Source organism: Pteropus medius, unplaced genomic scaffold (genome assembly GCF_902729225.1).
Source record: "Pteropus medius unplaced genomic scaffold, Ma_sr-lr_union100, whole genome shotgun sequence".
Classification (NCBI taxonomy): domain Eukaryota; kingdom Metazoa; phylum Chordata; class Mammalia; order Chiroptera; family Pteropodidae; genus Pteropus; species Pteropus medius.
This window is the reverse complement of record NW_024349519.1, coordinates 210910-233531: the sequence shown is the minus strand read 5'-3', so window position 1 is coordinate 233531 and position 22622 is coordinate 210910. Positions and strand designations below refer to the sequence as shown.

Here is a 22622-nt window from a genome sequence, read left to right as displayed (position 1 = left end):
AAGAGAGCACCCATAAGACTGGCAGCTGATTTCTCAAAAGAAATTTTGCAGGACAGAAAGGCTTGGCATAAAATATTCAATGTAATAAATACCCAGAATCTACAACCAAGAATACTTTGTCTGGTAAAGCTATCATTTAGAGTTGAAGGACAGATAAAGAACTTCCCAGATAAAAATAAGCTAAAGGAATTTATCAATACCAAGCCAGAATTACAGGAAATGTTGGAAGAACTTCTTTAAGAAGAAAAAACCTGTATCAAAAACATGAATAAAGAATGGTAATAACTACATTCCTATCAACAAGTACCTCAGAAGGAAAAGAATTAAGTGCTTCAACCAAAAGATAGAGTGGCTGAGTGGTTAAGAAAACAAGACCCCTACATAATGCTGCCTACAAGAGTCTCACTTTAGGTGAGAAGGCACACACAGACTAAAAAGAAGGGGATGGGAAAAAATATTGCTGTGCTGCACCTAGAGGGTATTGCACTGAATGTAATAAGTCAGACAGAGAAAGGTAAGTATTGCATGATTTCACATACATGTGGAATCTAAAGAATAGAATAAACAACAACAACAGCTATGTGGAAGAGGAGTTGGGGACGGCAAAAAAAAGGCAAAAGGATTAAGAGTACAAATGGATAGTTGCAAAATAGACATGCAGATGTAGAGTGTAGTATGGGGAAGATGGTTAATAATGTAATAAATATGTAAAGGGGAAGAGAGGTACTAGATTTAGTGGGGTGATTGTGAGTTATGTGGATCTCTGATCACTAGGCTGTACAACTGAAACAGGTCTATTGTATGCCAACTATAATTTTAAAAAGGCTCATTGAATTGTACAGTGTTAATATGAGCAACTAATTGTCTATTATATTTCAATAAAGCTGGAAAAAAAGAGATTTTCTAATTATACACTTGTGTGTTTCTCTGTTGAAACCATCTATCTGTCTTTTAAGAGTGTTTACTTTTACCTCATGGAGTATGGTTATAAAAACTTTCTTAAATTCTTTGATAATTCTAATATTTGTTTAATTTTGGTTTTGGTATCTATTTGATTTTTTTTTTCCCCCCTCAAGAATTGATTATATTTTCTTGATTCTTTGTATATTAATTTTGGATTGTTTCCTGGACTTATTGAATGCTATGTTGTAAGAGTTGGGTCCTGTTAAAATCCTCTATAGAATGTTGAAATTCTTTTTGTTTAGCATACAGTCAACTTGGTTAGGTTAGATCTCAAGTTTGGTTTCACCTTCTGAGGGTGGAGGTTCTAGTGCTACTTCTGTTCTCAGCATTCGCTACGCTGTTTGGAAATGGTCTGTGCATGCACTAGTTCTTTCTTTGGATTTGTTCTGTACATGCGAGCTTTGGGGTCAGCCAGAGACTTGTATTTGTTTATATATAGAATTGAGGGTCCCCTTTCTAGCTTTCTCCTGTTTGATGTATCTCCCACATTCTTGAGTTCCCAGAGGTCCCTTTTCCCATATAGTTCCATGCCTGGACCTGACCTCATGCAGGGCCAGGAGAATGAAAATAAAGGGAAAGAAAAAAAGGGAAATTTTACTTTTTGCTCTTGGCTTACTTTGGCTCTTTTCCCAGTTCTCTGGCCAGAATGAGGAAGTTTCTCTCAGCATTTTTAATGTGCATGTCTGTTGTGCCATTTTGTGACTTGGGCCACCTGGGTTAAGCCATTCTTGGGTCAAACGTGGGAAGTAAATGAGTGAAAAGAAAAAGAAATCACACTGGTACTATAATTCAAGTTTTGACTTCGCTTTCCTACGTACCTGCTATTTCTTTACTTTTCTCAGTCCTCAGGTAGTTTCTTTTTGTATTAAGCTCAGAGTTTTTAGTTGTAATCAGAGAAATAGGTTGTAGTGGGCTTACTTCATCTTGGCCGACACCAGAAATCTCTATCATTTTTTAAAACTGTATCATTTTTAAAACTGTAAAACTCTGTTAAAAAAAAAAAAATTTTTACAAGTTGTAGGAAATCAGGCTTTGTATGAATGATTTCAAAAGACATTGCCTTATTCTTCCAAATTAGAACAAAGTCCTGATAAACATTGCTTTAAAGTGCTTTGTTATTTTTTCTGTATAAGAATTTATCTCCCCTTTTATGTGCTACAGGGGGAAAATGGGGCATTCCTGCATAGTCTGCTTCATTCCCCTTAAAATTAATTTGAAATAGTCCCTGAGTTAGTCACATGGTGAAATTTGTTTTGATATAGTTTGTTAATTTAAGGGCAGAAAAAGTATCAAATAACAGAGAAACTAGTTAATGGCATGGATTTGTGGAAGCTGAGAGCTAGCAGGTACTCAGTATCTAAGTTTCTGTGGAACTGTCAGTCTGGTAGAATGTTGAGCTGTTAGCATCCAGCAATGTGTTAACTGCTGTGGAGAGATTTGAATAGTGAGCTCAGGATGCAGTAGTGCCTGGTACACCTTTCTGTAGACCAAACATATTAGGCTGAATCATGTGAAATTGTGACTTTTTTAAGTCAGAGACAGTCATATATTGGCAATTTCAGTATTTAATTGACTCAAGCTGTATTTAACTCAGTTTTGAAATACGAAGAAAGAAAACGCAACCTCAAGTTTAAATATCTGTGTTAAGGTAATACTTGCTGCCTTAACAGACCAATCCAAAAATCTCAGTTGCATAACAAAGTCCAAAACGGACATTGCTGTTGTTGCTCAGTTTAGTCATTCAGAGACCCAGGATGGTGAAGGCTCCTGCATTGTTCATATATGGCTTCCTGGTGTCATATGGGTTGATATCAAGCCAGGAGACTGGGAAAAGGGAGATGGTGATGAAAAGAGAGAGGGTGACAAAAGCATACCCATTTCTTAAATCTCAGCCAAAGTGGATATATTTAGTGAGCACCAACCAAGATGCAAGGAGGGTGGTGGTAGGGGACAGGAAATATAGTCTGTATTTGTTGGCTGCTTTTCAGCACTAGTTGTGAGGGAAATCATGAATCTCTGGTGGGCAGCTAACCATCCCTGCAACACCACTTCTTGAACACTTGGGAAATATCTTTGTATTATGTGTATTAGTTTTCTAGTGCCGCCATAACAAAGACCACAGACTGGGTGGCTCAAACAGCAGAAACTATTTTCTCACAGTTCTGGAGGCTAGAAGTACAAGGTCAAGGTGGCGGCAGCAGGTCTGGTTCCTTCTGAAGTCTCTCTTGTTGGTTTGCACACAGAGTCTTCTCACTGTGTCCTCACCTGGTCTTCTACATGTGTGCATATCCCTGGTGTCTCTTTGTGTCCAAACTTCCTCTGCTAAGAATACCAGTTCATGGGATGAGGGCCCACCCAAACAGCCTTATTTTAGTTTATTCTTTTTAAAGGCCCTGTCTCCAAATGCAGTCACATTCTGAGGTTCTGGGCATTAGGGCTTCAGTATATGACTTGAGGGGGACACAATTCAGCCCATTACATATACCATATGTTATAAATGATTATGTTTTCACTAAAAGTAGTCATACTCCATTAGAAAAAAAAGGAATGTTTGATCTATGTTATAATTATACTTTTAATGGATCTGTAATAAATCTTGGATTATATATATTAATGAAGATTGCCAGTGTCTTAAATATATATTTCCTTATTTATTAGTTAAGAAAAAAAGTATAATGATGAAGATGGTCTAGTTTTTAGTGAATGTGATCATTGTTTTTCTCTCTCCCAGGGTCTGCTAAATATTGAGTCCTTATTGTATCTTATCCAAGGGATCTGTTAATTACTGAGACAGTAAAGAGAGTTACTAAACATGTCACCTTAAAGAAATTCTAGACCATGGGCCATTCTCTCCTCACTACCCTCTACAGTGTAAAAGTACATCTCTACTGTATATTGAGCTTTTGGGGAGAATTTTGCTTCATTGTGACATGTTAAATGATGTTTTGTTACTGAAAACCAAGGCCATATTATATGGTTGTTAATGTCTGAACTGTTGGACTCCATTCCTTGGCCTGCTGTTTTTCACAGTTATTTGAGGGTGGGTTAGGGGTGAGGCTCTTATGGAAGGGTACATCTCTTAACCCTTTTATAGGTTATAAGAGATTGCTTAGCCTCAATTTGACTGTCAGTCTCTTTTTTTGACTTCTCAATACTACCTTTTACCAAGTTGTGACTAGAGATTCAATTCTCTTAACAAAATTATACTCTACCTTTAAATAAAGTATAATTGTTATTTTAAAAGTTATATGAATATCAGATAAGTATTGGTCTAAAGCTTTTGTGTTAGACTTGTTTTCATAATTACTATTTTAAGAATTATTTAACTATCAGATACATACTGGTCTTTTAAAATATTTTATTTTTATGTTACTATATTGTGAAACTAATAAGTTTAAGAATCATCTAACTTCTAAGAAGGAATAACAACTGCGCTTCTGTGTTGACATTTGCTACTAGTTGTTAAAGTCAGAAATACTTTGCATTTGGTTATAGAAGCTTGTCACTTTTATGAATGAAGTTCTCTGATTCCTTTAAGAGAAATTCAAAAGTTTGAGTTATTTCTGTGTCATTATCCTTTTATCACTTTTGAAAGTTAACTTTAGAAGTTTCAAATCCTGATTAAAAATGAGAAAGTTCTCTGATATTCCTGCATATGTTATTGAAAATCTTTATATTTTGAAAACGGATCTAGAGAATTTGTCTTTTATGATCTATAATGGTTTACATTATATATATTAATCCTCTCTCTTTAAATACCTACATACACACATTGCAACACCTAGAGTATTCTAGATGTATTAACTATATCAGTATATATTTGAGCACCTACTAAGTGCAAACATTGTTCTGCATGAGACAGTTTCCAACATTCTAAGATATAAAGACATAGCCAGGCAATATGTGGATATTTGATGCAAAAACAAATATTTTTTTTTAATACCTCGGGTAACTTGAACACTTCTTTTGAATGAACATCCTTAAATTTATAAAACAAGATTCTCAGAAGTTTGGGTTCATTCTCTCAAAACTTTTATCGACTGCTCACTGTTTAGTAGATACTGGGGATAGCTGTGACCCAATTCTTGTCCACAAAGAGCTCACAGTCTAATCAGGAACTGATTTGTAATAAAAAGGAAATTAAAATTTGATTATATGCTAAGGCAAATGATAATAGAGGTATGAAAAGAAAATGCCATGGCAACATAGGGGAAGGGTTGAGGAAGGATGAAGTTACTAGGAAAAGCCTCACAGAGAATATATTATTGTTGGCAGCCTCTCAACTTTGGCCGTAGGTAGGTGGGAGTCAAATTCTCTGTGACCCTTGGTGGCTAGGCCTTTTTATTATTCATATAACTTTTAATATACATCTAGGACTAGGCGTTTATTTAAAAGATGCATCTGTGCTCTAATTTAACCTTTAGTTTAGTCCTTTAGGAAAAAACATTTATGGGTACAGCCATATCATAGCATTAAAGATGTTTGCTCTTCAGTGCTCCTTACAACACAGTGCCAGTTCACTGCTTTGCTTAGGTTGCCCTTTCCTTTTTAACACAAAATATTTTCACTTGTCTTAAGTCTGTACAAACAAAGCAAAACTTAAAATAATCACACACAAACATAAAAAACAACAACAAAAAATCACAAACTTGTTTTACTTTATCATCCTCATATGTCTTCCTTTTCTCTTCAAAGGTAAGATGTCTGTCACATGTTGGTCACTTAATACCCCCAGACTAAGACCAAAGTTACCTCTAACTTTGCTGAGTTATGGCTCCTTTTTTAAAAAAATACACCTTTATAAAGGAGATTCTTTTATTAATTTATATTTTATGAAGTTAAGATATATTTCCTAGAAAAATGTTTTGCCATAAGCAGAACTGAAAGCATACTCTGAGGAGAGAGTCGAGGGTTGCTAAATGTGTGGCATGCTGGGTTGGTAGTGTCCTGAGAATGCTTCTGCAACAAACGGATTCGCAAACATTTACTGAATGCTGTGGTCAAAGGACTACTGCTAGACCCTCCAGCATGTAAGAAAGTGGACAAACCACAGGCCGTGTTTTGAAGGACCTTATGATTTACTGCACTATTTCTGAATCTCCTGTCTTCTATTCTCCAACTTTGCAATTTCCCAAATAACGAAAACTAATTTATCAAGTCTGTAAGCTGGAAAGTCTATAAAATTAGTTTGTTTAATATACTCGTTGCTGGTTCTTCTTTGGGTTGCCAGAATTTAAAACAATGGAAAACATTTTGGTGTCCTAGTGCCTCCTTCCATAAATTGTCATTTACATAAGTGGCTGCTTTTCATAGAGCATCTTGATCCAGCCCCTCTTGTGCTGTGACTCTCTTCATGGACAGTATTAAATCAGATCCAAGCAGCACTAGGAGACAGTTGAGAGTTTGATGAGAATATATCCAGTGTCAGCATCTTGGCTAGGGTGTGCTGTAGAAACAAAGAAAGCTCTTGGCACCTAAAAACTGTTTAGATATATACCATTCTACATACGAGCTCTAGTAAATAAAGACACATAGGGTGTTCTGTGCTTTCATTTGGGCAGACCTAAATGGTTAAGTATCCTTTTAGGCTTCTCCTAAAACTATCTCACACTATAATCTAGAAGAAGTAAATTCTACAAAAATCTCCACATATAGCCACTTATCCAGAAACCAGAGTTTCCACAACTCTCGGTTCCATTAACAGATAACGACTTGAACATTTACTATGTAAAGCTTTGTGTTGGGTGTTTCAGGGTGTAAAGAGACAAGTAAGATTGAGTACCTGTTAGACAGCTTACAGATTTAATAGAGCACCCTTCTTTAGTTGGTCCACCTGCCATTCCCTTTCTAAGTCCATTTCTTCCTGGCCTACCCTGGTCTTTGGCCACCTACAACTTGGTGACCTAGACTTACTCAGTATGGTTGTTACAACACAATCTATATAACCTTATCTGTAATGTACAGTAGGTTTTGGAAACAGTAGAGATGCACCTTGAGCCCTGGACAGTGTCTACGGTGATAGATGGAGAAGCCCATAGTACTTGTTGTACTATTTTAGGGCAATTTATTTTTCTAATGGAGTCCCATGATTATCATAGTTCAAATAGGCAGAACCCAAAAGGACTAAAAATAGTCCAATTTTGATTGTTTTCTTTTTCTACACAATGTGTATTTTCCCTTCCTAAAAATGGCACAACGTAATGTATAATAAATAGTGTAGATGGTATTTTGCATGAAATCCTAAATTTACTTATTCACATAATTTATCTTCAGTATTTTAAAAGTGACCAGAGATAAATATTTATAAATTTTATTTAAGCACTTGGAGGGCATTTTAGAGATGTGTTTTTCTTAGAAATAGAATCGTGCTGATTTCCTTGACTATGTTTCGATGATATTAAAAGTTCTTGGGAGTTTTTTTCCAAAATCTTGCAGTCTGAAAGTGAATAAAGAGTTTGAAATTGATTTCAGCTATAATTATATCTTTAATGGTGGTAATCTCTTGCCTGTTTCATGTTATAAACAAATGTGAAGTACAATATTCTCACTATCAAAATACCTAAGAAACTCCATCTAGCAGAAAGATGGGGAACTAATGTAATCTCTTTAGGCAGATCTACGCCCTGGTAACAACAGTAGTGCTGGATTGGAGAAGGCATATGTGATATACAAACCCTCCACCCATCTCATCTCCTACTGGCAGCTCGCTTGTGTGAGGAAGAAGGGCATGGCTGACCTGTTAATATTTCCCAAATTTTCACATCAGATCAATTGCTTCCCTTCCCAAGAGAGAATCATCTCAGTGGCAAAGAAATGCCAGAGAGGTTAGAACTGGTGGACCTCCATTAGTGGAAGGAGTCTTTAGAAGTGAGGAATAAACTCTCCCTTCTAGCACATGGCTCCTTCTTCCATACATGGTTTACATGAAGAATGGGTTGGTGCCACGGTAGGATACGATAGCATAGCTCAGCCAAGGAGTAAACCTTTGTTTTGGAAATTATAGCAAGTGTTTATTTACCAGAATCATGGGAATTGTCTGTCCTTAGGCAGTCCTGACTGCCTTTCTGAAACATCTGATTTAGTATTCTTTCCTGGGTAATAAATGAAGGTCCGCAATTTGGTTTTCTGTCATACTATAGAATTTAAAAATATACCTACCTCTGTCTCCTCTTTGTTAAATTTCTTCATAGATTCCTTTTGTTCCCCACCCCCAAATTTTACCTGTTTTTTTATCTACAACAATGCTTTTCAAACTTAATACTCTTAAATTGTTGAGACTCAAAGAGCTTTTGTTTATGTGGATTATGTCATTTTTTACCATATTAGAAATTAACGCTGAAATATTTTTAAAATATTTAGTTCATTTAAATAATGAATCTAGTATATGTAATTATAAGTAATGTATTTTCTGAGAAATAAAACTATTTTCAAAAACAAAAAATTTTATTTTTTAAATTTTATTATTCTTTTATGATTATTATTTATGCCTACAGCACCTGATCTTCCTAGGTGGTCTTCCATCCAAGTACTAACCAGGCCCGACCCTGCTTAGCTTCCGAGAGCAGACATCGGGCTTGTTCAGGGTGGCATGGCCGTAGACTATGGACCGTGGCTCCACTGGGGCGCAAACTCAGTACTGTGTATAAAGCAGATGTGCTAACTGCTACACTATGGAATCACCTCCCCCTGAAAAAAATTTTAATAAGAAAAGCACTGTTTTACATTTTTGCGACTCTGTCTAGAGTCTCATATCTGCTTTATTTATTTACTCTGTTATGATAAATTGTTTTGGTCAAAGTATATGAAGAAAATCTGGCTTCACATAGCTAAGTAGTTGGAAAAGTCAGGAGTAATTTCATAGTTTTATCAGATAATTGTAGATGTTCCTCTTTGATACTACACCCAAATTCAAGTGGTTACAATGTAGACTGTAAAACCATATGGATTAACTTTTTGTACCATTACATTAAAATCCATTTATCTGTCTTAACAGAATACATCTGTTACCCATGTATGATTTTTTTTTTAAATACCATACATTGATTATTTGGAAAATATCGAATCATTGAGTTATGCACATCTTTGAAATTATGACACATTTCATTATACAGTGTCAAAAATTTTATTTGTTACTATCACCTCCAATCTCAAGAAAAAATGCTAAATATTGGGAAGCTGTCAAGCTCAAATTTTCCAAAATTTAGATTTTTGCTTGAAATCACTCTCAGTTCACTGTAATTTATCATTGTCATCAGTGCTGCCAGTGACAAGCTCACTTTTTTCATTTTGAAGAAAATGTCTACCAGGTACTTAAGTCTGAATGACAATAGTTTGTCCACCATTTGTTCTCTCAAGTAGAAATGGTGTTAAAGAGACAAATAATGTCTAATATCATTATTAAAATATTTTTTACTTTGTGAACTTCTGTAAGTTTTTGGGGAAACCCTGAGGAACCCATGGAGCTTCTGATTTCCAATAAATTAATTTCTGAGTTGACTTATTTCTTTCTTTGTTCTTTAATTTCTTCTCTTTGTCATACTTTTGCCGAGTTAGACCCTATAGGAGCACTGATCTGGACTGAATATCATTATGAGTCTGATCTCCACTCATGACTGGCAGCCTCAGCATGAGCACTACCCAAATGCTGGAAATGACCTTGGGCACAAAGAAGAAAACCGGTTCACAGCCTCACCTTGGCCTTGAGGGACAAAAGCAATAGGGAAGGGCCACAAACCTGCTATCCTTGTTGGCTTGCTGTCTGTGCTTTCAGAAATTGTCACATCACATGGACCTGGGAGACATTAACTATGAGTCAAGAGCTTTTTTTTTAAAAGGAGTCTTTCATGCTCCAGGGCGGGAGAGATTCTGAGGCTAAAACGGGTCCTCCATAGGTCTCTCAGACCTACACACTAGTTTCAAACCTTCTGAGTCATATCGCAGTCATTTCATTCTAATTATCTCCAGGAAAGGGCCTCCAGTTTCCTGGCTGTAATAAACGTTAGGAGTTAAGAGGTTTTTTCTTATGGGTACTCTTGATGCTCCCATTTGTAACTTGAATCCGTTTCCTTTAGTTTGTTTTTAGTAAATATAAAGAGCTGATAATAGTGTTCCATATGTTATTTTCTGTATTGTCACCCCCAGTGTACTTTAGCCTTTCTTTCTTCTATTTTTAACTCAGTTCCTTTAGTCTATGGTTCTTAACCGGGGTGATTTTGCCCCACTCCCGGGACATTTGACATTATCTAGAGACATTTTTGTTTGTCACAGTTTTGGGGGATTACTACCTGCATCTAGTGGATAGAAATCAGAAATCTTGTTTTCATTTCAGCAAAATCACTCATATTGTTGTTATAAGATTTTCACAGAATTTGTGTTCAAATGATAGAAGCATCTTACAATGCACATAGGACAGCCTCTATCAACAAAGAATTATTTAGCTCAAAATGCCAATAGTATCATCCTTTAACGACCCTGCTTTAGTCCTTCCTTATAATTTGTTAGCTCTTTATTAATGTTTTTTGCTGAATTAATAATTCAGCTTTATTTCATATATTGAGAATTATGGTTTTACTTTAGAGAAGATATGATTTTACTCAAATATATTAGAATACATTCAAATATTAGAATAACTAAAGATTTTGGAGGTAGGTCACTCTTGAATTTTGTGACTTAAGTTTGTATCTTAGGTTGTTCTACATCATTAGTTTCTAAACCTGAGTGAGCACAACTACCTGATGACTTTTGAAACCACAGATTTCTGGGTCCCAACCAAGTCTTTAAAAAACTCCTCTAGAAATTCCTAAAATTAACCAGATTTAGGAATCACTGAAATAGATATGTGTTCATAAGCTGAACAACTGATGGACTTTTAAGACTGCTATTCCGAAGAGAAAATGTTCTTTGTGGCTTTCAGAGATAATATACACTCTCCTGGGAAACCAGTTCTGTCAGTAAAACCAGTCTGGTAGCCCTCAGATTGGCAAGGCAAAACTAGAGCAGTGGTGCCCAGTAGGATTTTGGTTCTTTCCAGCCAAGTGGTGCCCAGTTCATCTCATTTTGCCACAGATTTGGTTTTAGAAGCGGGGAGGGATGATAAGAGACGTGGGGAGGGGATGGAGGAGGATTGCTAGTAGAATCAGAGAAGTACTGAATCCCAGAAGAGGAATTACTCAGTGCTGATTTCTCCTCCATAGCATCCATTTGCTACCCACATTCACCATAATGGTAAGTGTCCTTAAAAGCCACCTCTGGTATAAATTAACCTGACTAGGCACCAAGGACACTGGAAAGCACAGAGGGCTGCATCCACTCCATTCCTGCTGTCAGGGGTGCTCTGGTCGCAGTCCTTACTTTACTTCTTGTTTGCTAAAAGGGAAGTTAATGAAGGTGAGCTTGTTTGTTGCAATGATTCCATGAGCTGTGGAGATGGCAAATTTGTTGAGGAAGGAGAGAAAAGATAACTTTATTTTACTTTTTTCCCCCCTCTTTTGAGGCCAGGCCGTTGCCTTAAACAGTGATAGAGGCAGAGCTTACTGTGAGAGCCAGGTGAACCTGCAGCTGAACACCCCCAGTTAGGCAGTGGTGACCCCTCAGGCTGCACTGGGCAGGCCTCTCACAGTAAGACATTTGGCCTGGTGAGGCAGGTTTGATCCTGAGAAAAGACAGGAGGGAAGGGTAGCAACTTTTGAAATAGTTTTATTGGAAAGATAATAGCTTCTTTTCCTGATTAGTTGTTAAAGAAGCAAACTACACTTTTATGAAACTTTGGAATATTATTTTATATTGGAAGAATGAAATAAATATTGATTCCAAAAAAAGCATTCTAATTTTTTTTTTTTATTATTGTTTTTACCCTTTTTAAATGAGGATTTTGAATCATACCAGAGTAGAGAGACTAGTGTAGGGAATATCCATGTACCCATCACCCAATATCTACAGTTACCAACACATAGCCAATCTAGTTTCTCTTATACCCTCTCAACCCCTCCCCCCCATAATTTTAAAAAATATATTCTGACTGTGATCTATGCTATGTAGACAGATGGAGCAGGCTAAGGAAGTGAAGTGAGGAATGCTATCCTAAACAGTGGTCAGAGTTGGAGACCTTTCAACAAGGATTCCAGTGAAGAGAGAGAGCATCATGTGAAGACATAGGGAAGAGTGTTCTATGCAGAGGGACTAGTAAGTGAGTCTCAGAGGAGGAACAGGCTGGTGCCTTGAAAGACTGGTCAGCAGCACACATGGAGCCAGAGTTGGGTAAGTGTGGAAGGGAAGGGCAGAGGGACAAGAGCCAGATCACTCAGGCCTCACAAGCCATGGTAAGGGGTTTGGTTTTTATTCTGAGTGTGAGAGCTTTGGAACAAGGTATACACATGATCTAACTTACATTTAAAAAGCATCACTCTGTCTGCTATGTGGAAAATAGTGCAGAGGCCAAGAGAAGACACAGAGAGACTGCCCAGAAGTTGACTACAGTAATCTAGACCTGAGAGGAGCATGCCTTGTCATTATGTTGGGTATTTACTTGCTTCTTTTCTAGAAATGTATGTAGAAATACAAGCTTTCTGAAGTCAGGGATCTTTTCTCTATCTACTGCAGTTCTTGATACCTAGCATGGAGCCTGGCCTTCAGTAAGTATTAATGAATGAATAACTTTTAGGTTCCCACATAATCATCTGTGAATCTCTGCATTCTAGATGTGGCCTGCTTACTTTGTCTCTGTGGGTTTCAGTCTTTTCAGTGTGGGCTGTTCAATGAGGGGATCCAACTCAGGAAGTGATCTCTAAAGATTCTGCCAGCCTCACTGTGGGTGATCATGTGCCCTGTTTCTGGTTTCACTGAAATGGTTAAAAAAATTTTTTTCTGAAGAGTTGAACAGTCACATAAAAACAAGATTTACATTTAAAAAATTATTTCAGCTACAGTCCTGAGTACAGTGGCTTGGAGGAGGCAAGAGGATGGATTACATATTTGGAGGATGTTGAGGGACAGAGGCAAGTTCAGGCAGGACCTGATGGTGGCCTGGACTCAAGAGGTACCAAAGAGATAAGGGAGAATTTGGTGCTTCCCATACTTGCACAGAGTTGAGGCTAGAATCTGGATTTCATAGTCTAGCATGTACTCTATCACTTCTTGATACTTTTAAAAATGTCTTCAAGAAGTCAGTGCCTTACAAAAGTTGTAATATATGGATATGTGTGATGTCAGTGCGTTTAGTTAAAGCAGAGACTGCTTTTTAAAAACTTGCATCTTTGGGCAAATTCTCTGCAAAGAACTTGACTGGAAAACGAGAGAGAATGATATTTTCACTGTATGTATATCTTTTTGTATCCTTGGATTTTGAACCATGGGTGAATGCATTATAAAAACAAGTAGTATACATTAATTAAACTTATGCTGGTCTTCCGTTAGGTTTCTCTCTCTTCCAGATGCAACCACTTCATTTTTACACCTGTGTACTTTAGACAGGTGTCTTTCTTCACTTTTAAAGTATATATGAAGCCAGTTGACTTCTAGATAAAACCGGAGATTGACACAAAGTCAGGGACCCTTTGTCTCTTCTCTTACCTTTTCCCTTCTCTTCCTGTTCGTTTATTTCAGGGTGTACAGCATGATGATTTACTATTCCTTTGTCCTCTTAAATTCTATGGATACTGTGTTATTGACTCTGCCCAGCTTTTAGACCATCCTCTTGTTTCATCCTTCACTTGCTATATGGACCTTATTACAATGTTTACTTAATGACTAATTAATGCAGTTACCTTTTGGCCACTCATTCTTTTGAATAGCTGTCTTATTAGAGGTTCTGGAGGTGTCTTTGATGGGGAGGGAATATTTTTCATGAAACAGTTGGTTAGCTTCTGTCCAAAATAAAACTAACATTTTAATTGAGGTGCATAGAAATGTCTTATGCCAGATTGTGATAGCCTAGGAATTTGCCAGTACTGTTTTACTGGCAGTAAATTCAATCCTAGTCTGTCTATTGTCAGTTTTTTCTTCCTCTCCTCAGTGTCTCCTTTGCTTTTAGATCTCATATGGAAGCAACAACTCTAAAAATATTTTAACCTTTTACAGTTCATTTTTGAAAGCTGAAAATCCACATATACTTTGCATGCCACCTGTGCTTCTCTCCTCTGCTTTTCCCATTGGTTCTTTTAAGTTTTCCATTTCTTTGTCAGATATTGCAGTTGTTCTGCCTACATTTCTGTTTTGGGGTTTGTCCCAGAGACCAAAAGGACAAGCAGTGTTATATTTTAAACTCTGTCCTTGTTGTGTTTGAAAACTAGGTATAGGAAAGAAATTTTAAAGAAAATGGTCTCTTGCAGATCATTTCCTTTTATAAAAATGTAATCTATAGGTTTAGGATTTATTTTTTTAGCTATAGAGTACTGATGGATGAAAGCAAAGCTAGACTTAAGTGTTCAGTTACTCTGGACCCCCAAAAAGAAAACCAACCTCGAAATAATATGTTGGTGAAATTGTTTTGTTAATACTTCTACTGTACTTTACTTACACAAGATTCAAAGCACCATTGTACATTTTTAAATAGATATACAGTAGTTATTTCCTTAATAGTCATTTCACTGAAGATCAAGACCTTTTTTAGGGAATGCTGTCTGAATGAGATACCTTTCTATCCTCTAGATTATATACCTCTACTGTGTGTGAGAATAGGCATCCCATAACAAGACGATGCTAACTAGAATTCCATTTAAACCCAGCTGCTGGGTTTGATGTTTATAGCCCATACCGTCCAATTAGATTTTATACCTGTTTCTGTAGACCATTATAAGTGTGAATGATGGGGTCTGGTGAAGTGAAGTATTACAGAAAATGTCTTAATGTTCAGAATTTACATTTCTTCACCTTTAAAGTCACTTGGTTGAATGAAGTGATTGTAAAGTGTCTTATTAATTTAAAACTGTGATATTCCTCCTGGTTGCCTTAAAATGGATGATTTTCCTTAGCAAGTAGTAGGCATAGTCGTGTTATTTGCTGTTTTCAATAAAATAAGGTAAAAGTGGTGAATTAGAGTGTGCTGCTTTCTCAAGGGTAGTCAGGAAGAGCCTTTCTGAAGAGGTAACATTTGATCTGAGACCTAGAATGAAGAGAGGGAGCTAGTTCATAAGAAAGTTTAGGGAAACTGTGTTTCAGGCACAGGAAATGATTGGTACAAGGATCCTAAAAGTTGGTGTATTTGAGTGTGAGGTTGGTGAGTTTGAAAGAGGTGGTGGGAGATGGGGTCCATAGATATGGGTAAACAGGGGCCAGATATTGTGGGCTCTTGTGGGCCTGGGAAGGATTCCTCACGTTACCTAAATTTTTAACAATCAAGTAAGATTTAGGACCATCAGGAAGAAAAATTAGAAGAAGTTAAGAGGAGAAACTTGAATATTACAGTGAAAATAGATGCTGATTGTCTTCCAAGAACCTCATGCTGCTTTCTTCCTCTTTTCTTTCTTCTACCTCACAACTAGTGAAAACAAGGAGGTGAAAGAGATAGGCAGAATAATAACATGTACAGCGTTTCCTTCCCTCTTTAAAGATGCTGTTGTTGTCGTCCCTGGAGAAATGGTCGAGAGTTCAGTTCATATTTGTGGCCCAAGGAATGAATCATTGATTTGTTACAACACCTGCTACTTGAGGTTTGCTTTCATGATCATCATTTCCAGTGAAAACATTTTCTTAAAAACAGGAATTTTAACTTGAATATAAAGTCAAAATTTGAGTGATCAAATTTTGATGTTATAAAATTTTAGCCTATTTTTGGACCAGGACTCTTTGTAGAAGTTAGGTATACCATCTTTTCAGAGTAGGAATTAAATAATTTGTCTCAGTTCTCCATGTACTTTGAAGGCCAAGAAGCTGAGGGTTCAGTCTGATGTCCAGTTGTTATTCTTGGTTTTTATTGATATTTTCTTTATCTATCTGGTAGGTGTTTTAATTCTTTTTCTTTACTAAGCAAAAATTTCAATCTGAACATTTTTTACACTTCTACAACCTTTCCTCATTGTTTTCTACCCTTGCTGGAATTAAAACCCATACACTAAGAGGAACTTATGTATAGCTGTAGTCTTAAAGACCTGGCATAAGACCAGACCTGAGTTTAGTCTTCTAGAAATATGGAACATGTTGACTTTACGTTAAACACAAAGCAGCAACTCATTAAAGATACATTCCAACCGTACAAATGATTTTACCCATTTTGCATATGAGACCTAAGGCCACAAATGGAGATGATATGTGGCATTGTTGGGAAATCTATAGTTCCTGCTGGGAACACACCCCTTTGTTTCATTCAAGTATGAGGTGTTGGAGCTCAACCAACCCTTCTCTGTTGCCTCAGTAATTAGAGCATGGAACTAAATGCCGTCCTGAGTTTGAATCTGAACCATGGCATCTTTTGCTCTTTTCTCTTGATCTGATTCTTACACCTGTAAAGATCATGTTTACCTCAGAGATTTTGTGAGAATCAATTTAGGTTTACTTTTTAATTGATGAGTCCTCTAGAAAGAAAGAAACTCTTCCCTTTTTCATTTGACTGATGTTTAAGCCAAATTTAGAACCTAGTAGAATTTCCTTTCAATTTATGAGGTAAAGCCAGTGTTTGTTAATGTGAAGCTTCGTACACGTATCACCTCATCATGTGATATAGATTAAGACTTACATCAGTTTAAAGCTTTATGTGAAGTGCAAAGCAGTGTGATCAAATTATTCATCTATAGCTCAATATTAACCGTCAAATAGGAAAAGGTAACAGAAAGATTAAAATGATTTATTTAAAAGTTTAGCCCAGTTCAAATGTAATGTATAGTAAAAGATATTTATAGTTTGATATGTGATAAAATATATTTTGCTTATTCTTGGTATTATATCAGTTTAGATGTTTTGCTGTTCTTATTTTGCCTGACTGGTTTTTAGATAAGATTATTTAGTTCATTTTAATAATGTAAAATGACAGTGTCACCCCTGGTGTGTCTTGAATGACAACTCTTAAAGGGCTTGTCTTTCAGAATCCAGGATATACCTTTCAGTTTTTAGCCGTATTGTAATTCTTTTGGTTTACTTTGACATTTTCTTCTTATTAAGAAGGAACTCTACTTTGAATAACATGATATGTTTAAAAAATTATTTTCATAATGCCATAAGTTAAATTGGCCATATAATTGATCATGGAGCTCAGGTTCAAGGTCTAAAAGAAATATCACTTTGGCAGCTGTTGGCTCTAATGGGAGTGAAACTGCGCCAACTAATATGTGTTAGTAAGCTAGTGGTAGACAAGGCTGGTAGGTTTCCTGTCCCTTTTTTTATTGGTGACTAGATTTAGAAGTTAACCGGTAGGTAAGGTTTGATTAACAGAAAGCTTCAGGTACACAAAGATTATACTTAATTGTAGCCATTGAGGAGAGTACTACATCCATGTTGCTCAAGTATGATTTTTTCTTTGCAACAATTGAATTAATCTAAAAGCTATGTGTTTATATTATAAAGTAACCATTTATTTACAGGAAAAATCTCCAGATGGACTAAACAAAAAATATATGAGAAAGAATAAAATAAGTGGTCTCTGGTGCATGGCCTTCTGGGAACGTATTGAAGGGCTCCTACCTTCTACTCCTTTATTCTCAGTCTTCTCTATTCTGCTCTCCCAGGTAGGATTTCTTTGGGCTTTCGTGATCTTATAATTCCAGTTCCGCTCCTGGAACATGGTTTCTTTCCTGCTGTGTTTTAGGAATTTACAGTGTTTAGTAAAGCTGAATAATTTTATAGCACTTTGTCAACAGGTGTTACCATCTTACACAGAATATTCTAACCTGAGCTTCATGGCTTTAAGACTTTAGTTCACATAAGAATTCATTCGTTCTTATTTATCATTGCTTTGTATAGCTTAGCGTATAAAAAGAGGCCTTTGACAGGGATTAAGTTGTTTTAGAAATATAAAATAAGAATCATAAGTAGAAATGACATAGTGAAAAATTGTTAGAGGGTCTGGGAGACAAAATTCAAACTGTATGAGTTGGATTGTCTCTGTTTTGCATGGTGGGAAAACAGATTAACAAAAGCCGTGTATATGAGTAGTTGGAGAACGATCATTACTATGCATAGCAAGTCTGGGGCTGTTGAATTTTAGAGCTTTGACATGTTTCCAAGATCAGGAAACTTTCAGAGTGCTGACCTGGTTTGGATGATCCTAAAAAAAGAGAGTTTTCAACTGGAACTAAAATAGACTGAGGATTCAGTAACTAAGAAGTTCGTTAACCCAGGGTATTTAGATAAGTCTGATTTGCATGTTTTTAAAAATATCTATCACTTGTCTCTTATTTCTTTGAAACTTGGTTATTTTTACTTTTTTGTGTTAGAATAAGTAATATTTACTTTAATGTAGTCATATATATATAGGACCAGTTAAAATTCCACTAATCTCTTTAAAAAATTTTTTGTTATGTAGGTAGTTTAAAATTCATATATTTCTCCAGTCTTTTGTGAATCATTCCATTAACTTGCTCTTTAGACAAAACTAGCATATACATGCAGAGATACGTTTTTTATAAGGAGGGGCTCCATTACAAAAACTCTTATGCACTTTGTTTTCCATTTAGTATATATTAGAGAACTTTCTATATCAACATATATAGATTTACTTCATCTTTTTAGGGGCTGCATAATGCATATTGGAATGGGAAATCCATTACTTATTTGACAACGTAACTTCTTAAATCACTGTAAAAATAATTTACACAATAGTGTTTGAAAATCTGGCATCTTATTTATTATTTTGAAATGTTTGGATTCTTTGTCAGCATTATGGTATTTATATAAATGATTTTCTGAATTTATCCATTGTGTTCATAGAGTTTGCAGACAGCAACTACTTCACTATTTTGGTTACTCTAGAGAGGGAAAAGGTTAAAAGTGAGAATGTTATCTTAATTAACAGTATTAGGTAGTGCCTTGGTCATCTTTGCATGGAGGAGGGTTATTAAAAAATGAGCATCACTTCTTTGAGTCTCTGGGTGGTATTGGGATGGGTGATGTCTGAGGGAGTTTGAGAGGAGGGAGTGTCATGAGAACTCACACTGGGAGCCGCTGAGGGGGCTCTTAGACCTTTCCTGTGCCGTCCTGGACTTGGTCACAGATGACAGAGAGTGGCATGTATATAATGAATGCAGACTCCTGTTTAGTTGAAACAATAGGGTGCTTGAATGGTATTTTAGATCTTTTCTTTAAATTTTTTTTCAATCTTCTTTGTGGATATAAAGTATACGTTATTCACAATGAATGCTCACATTTAAAGGAGAAGGTTGCACACTGAACAAAGTTATTTTGATGGTTTTACTCACTGGCTTAGTTGTTTTAAGCCTCTCAGAGTTTCCTTTATCACATTGGCAAGTATATTTTTCTACTTCCTACTGTCACGAAGTGAGCACTCTTGCAGAACTCGTGGTCACACTTAATTCCGTCAGGTTGGGTCCAAAGTAGCCATGTGACTGACTGGTATCAGATTCAGAAATAACTCCAGTAATTTCTAAATATGTGTTTCATTTATTTTCCTTTCTCTAATATCATCAAGTCATCCACACCTACCTGTTTCTGCATTAATGAGTGAAGACTTTCTCGTTTTTCTTTAAAGGAAGGACAAACTAGGAATCTTGATGATTTATAAAAGCTGGGTAGTCCACTTAATTAAGGTAATAATAATAATTGTGTCTTGGGAACGTGGCTGTAAACTGCATCACAAGATGTGCTCTTCTTGAATATAATTTTGTTAAGTAGTCTTAATCCTGGATTTATACCCGTTGGGAGAACCTTAACATAAGTCCTTTTGTTGACCTGCATCCCGTTCTTCACACACATTACTTTCTCCTCCATTGCCCTCCCTGCCCCATCTTTCTCTCCTTAGAGACTTTTGGAACGTGTTATTTTACTGCTTCTCACATTGCTTTAAAATGTATTCTTGTACAACTCCAGATTCTTCATGAATGCCATTGCTTTATGTCTCTGGTCATAAATGGATAATTTTACAAAGCAGTCTGGTTTCATTTTCTCCTTTATCTAGTGAGAATAAAAAATACCTCCTTTCTCTTTTTTGTTCTTTCCTTTAAATACAACTTTGATGATGATCCTTTACTAACATCTTTCAAAAGGTTTTCAGATTTACTACTTTGCGCGTGCTTGTGTGTGCTCTCACTTTCATACACACATACACTGTGAGGAAGGTAAGTTGGATATTCATACATACAGATGAGGGCACTACAGAGGGCTGGAAATGATTTTCTTTTTGCTAGATATCCTTTTTGCTAGACATGTAATATTCCAAACTAATTTTTTAAAACTGTTCCTGGTTGTTGAAATGAACATTTAGATTTTTCAGTTTGTCACTATAAAAATAACATCGAATGGACAAATTCTTGTCTTTCTTTTGGGCAGATTCCTAGAAGATGTATTGAGTCAAAACATATAAACATTTTAAAGTCTCTTGAACACTGCACAGTTGTTGAGGGGTATTCTGATTTCATTATTTCTTCATATTAACTAGCTATCCATATACTATAACAGAAAGCTTGACAGGGTGTAATTATACCCTTTGTCTAGAGAGATTGGAGTCTCTGGTTGTTATTTATTAGTTTAACTGTTATCATCCACACCATTTCTATAAAAATTACCTGTTTTCTGTGATGGTAATAGGAGATTTTGAGATTATGATCTTTTGTATTGTTTTGCTCTTTTCCTGATTGTGTAATTTATGACAGCAGTTCTGTAAGGACATCCGTATTTACATTCACATTCAACTGCTTCCATTTCCTGCAGCTCTACTGAACAGGAAAAAAAATTGAAGTATTGGGAACCTTTGTTTTTAATTAGCAAGCCACCTCAAATGGCTGGGAGAAGGTGTCAGTTTATAGAACCAGAAAGAGCTATTTTCATGATGGTTCGTTATTAACATTTACTCACTCAGGAGAGGAGACAAGTAAGCACATCTCCTTCGGCTTTGTACATATGTCCAGGACAGTTATTTTAGACATCTTCGGACATTTCAAATGATTTCTAAAACCACTCTTTGGCCCTTTCTAGTTAGTATGTGATGAGGACAAAATATTTACTTAGAATTTACTGTTTTAATTATTATCAGTATTAATACTAAAATAAGTTAATTGTTATTTTGTGCAGAAAAGCCATTGTGTAGTGGGTGTTAAATAACACTTCACAAATGAGAAAACAAATCTCCTTGTTGCCAGTCCCAAACCAGATGTGCTTCCTGTGTGGGGGAGCAGCCCGATAGCAGTGAGGTGAAAATCTACTTCCTAAAGCACAGTTTGGGACAGGCCTGACAGAGGAGTGGCCAGGCTGGGCAATGGGATCCTGGCCTGGCATTAGCTGCCCAACGGTTCACTTCTTTACTCCCAATGAATAGTTCAAGAAGACATTCACCTATCTGTTTAGATAACCATTTTAATTGATTAGTTTTTAAATCTGTGACTTGCTTTGAAAAATATGTTTCTGTAAAATCCAGGCATTTCTTTTATTTTTTAACTACCTCGGAAAATTATTTTCCAAAGATGAGTGAGTGTTTGGGAGAAGCCTGATATTTGCTTCTAGAGTTAAGGCTTAAAACATCTTTAAATTTCTCAATTCATTGATTTGCATAACTGTTTCCTCTTCCTGGAAGATTACTATCAGAAGGTTCTTCCCAAGATGTCTGTCTGCGTGGCTAACTTCTTCTTTAGGTTTTGTTCAACTCTCACATTCTCAAATGAGTTCTGCTTGATTGCCCTCGCTAGTATTACAGCCCGCCTTCCTCATCTGAATCCCCCGTACTCTGCTCTCCTTTTTCTTTCTTTTTTTTTTTCTCTTTTTCTGTAGCATTTCCAGCCTTCTACCATTCTATATAATTCACCTAGCTATAATGTTTATAGTTTGTTATCTGTTACTTCCCTCAAATATAAGCTCCACAAGGGAATCTTTGTCTGTTTTGGCACACCTCAAGTGCCTAGACCAGTACCTGACTCTTCACAGGAATCACCATTGGCTGAATGAGGGATTAATGACACATGTGTTGGTGTATGCCTATGTATATTTATATAAGTGGACAGACAAAATGTTTGGAACAGGCTGACCCAAGAGAGCCTTTTAACTTAAAGTATGTTTGCTTTTATATTTTATATAAAATATTTTATGTATTTGGTATTTACATCTTAGCCAGTTCAGTGAACACTTCTCTTGTCTCTGGAAGCTGTTGTTAGTAAGTGGCAGAGCCAGGACTTGAACCCAAGCATCTGGCTCCAGATATGGGGCACTAACCGGAGTGTCACATTGCCTCATAGTAGGCTTTTTTTCTTGGCCTTTGTAATGTTTCTATGCATTCTTGCTATATCGCGCTTTATATTTAACCTGTTATTTTTATTCTAGCACTTAATTCTTACCTTGTCTCATGCCCAGTTTCTAAAGAACCAAATCTGTTTGTATATAATTTTGGTGCGAGGCACCATCTTCACCCCTGTGTTTTCTGCTCTGTCCTGTCTTGGATTGCTATAGTTATTGTTCCTGTTATAGAACTCAACATTTGAATCCTGTGACCAGAGCAAATATTCTCTCATTCTTGTTATTAGCCACTGAGGGCTAGATCACAAAGAAGCTCTTGGGGTTCTGGAAATCCCTCT

General features: G+C 36.3%; 1 protein-coding gene and 1 pseudogene across 3 annotated transcripts in view; one reads left to right on the top strand and one right to left on the bottom strand.

Moving 5' to 3' along the window:
* DIP2B (disco interacting protein 2 homolog B) overlaps window positions 1–22622 on the top strand; it is a 183701-nt gene that overhangs the window by 48544 nt on the left and 112535 nt on the right. The window lies entirely within an intron of this gene.
* LOC120618666 (uncharacterized) lies at window positions 8448–8563 on the bottom strand (annotated as a pseudogene).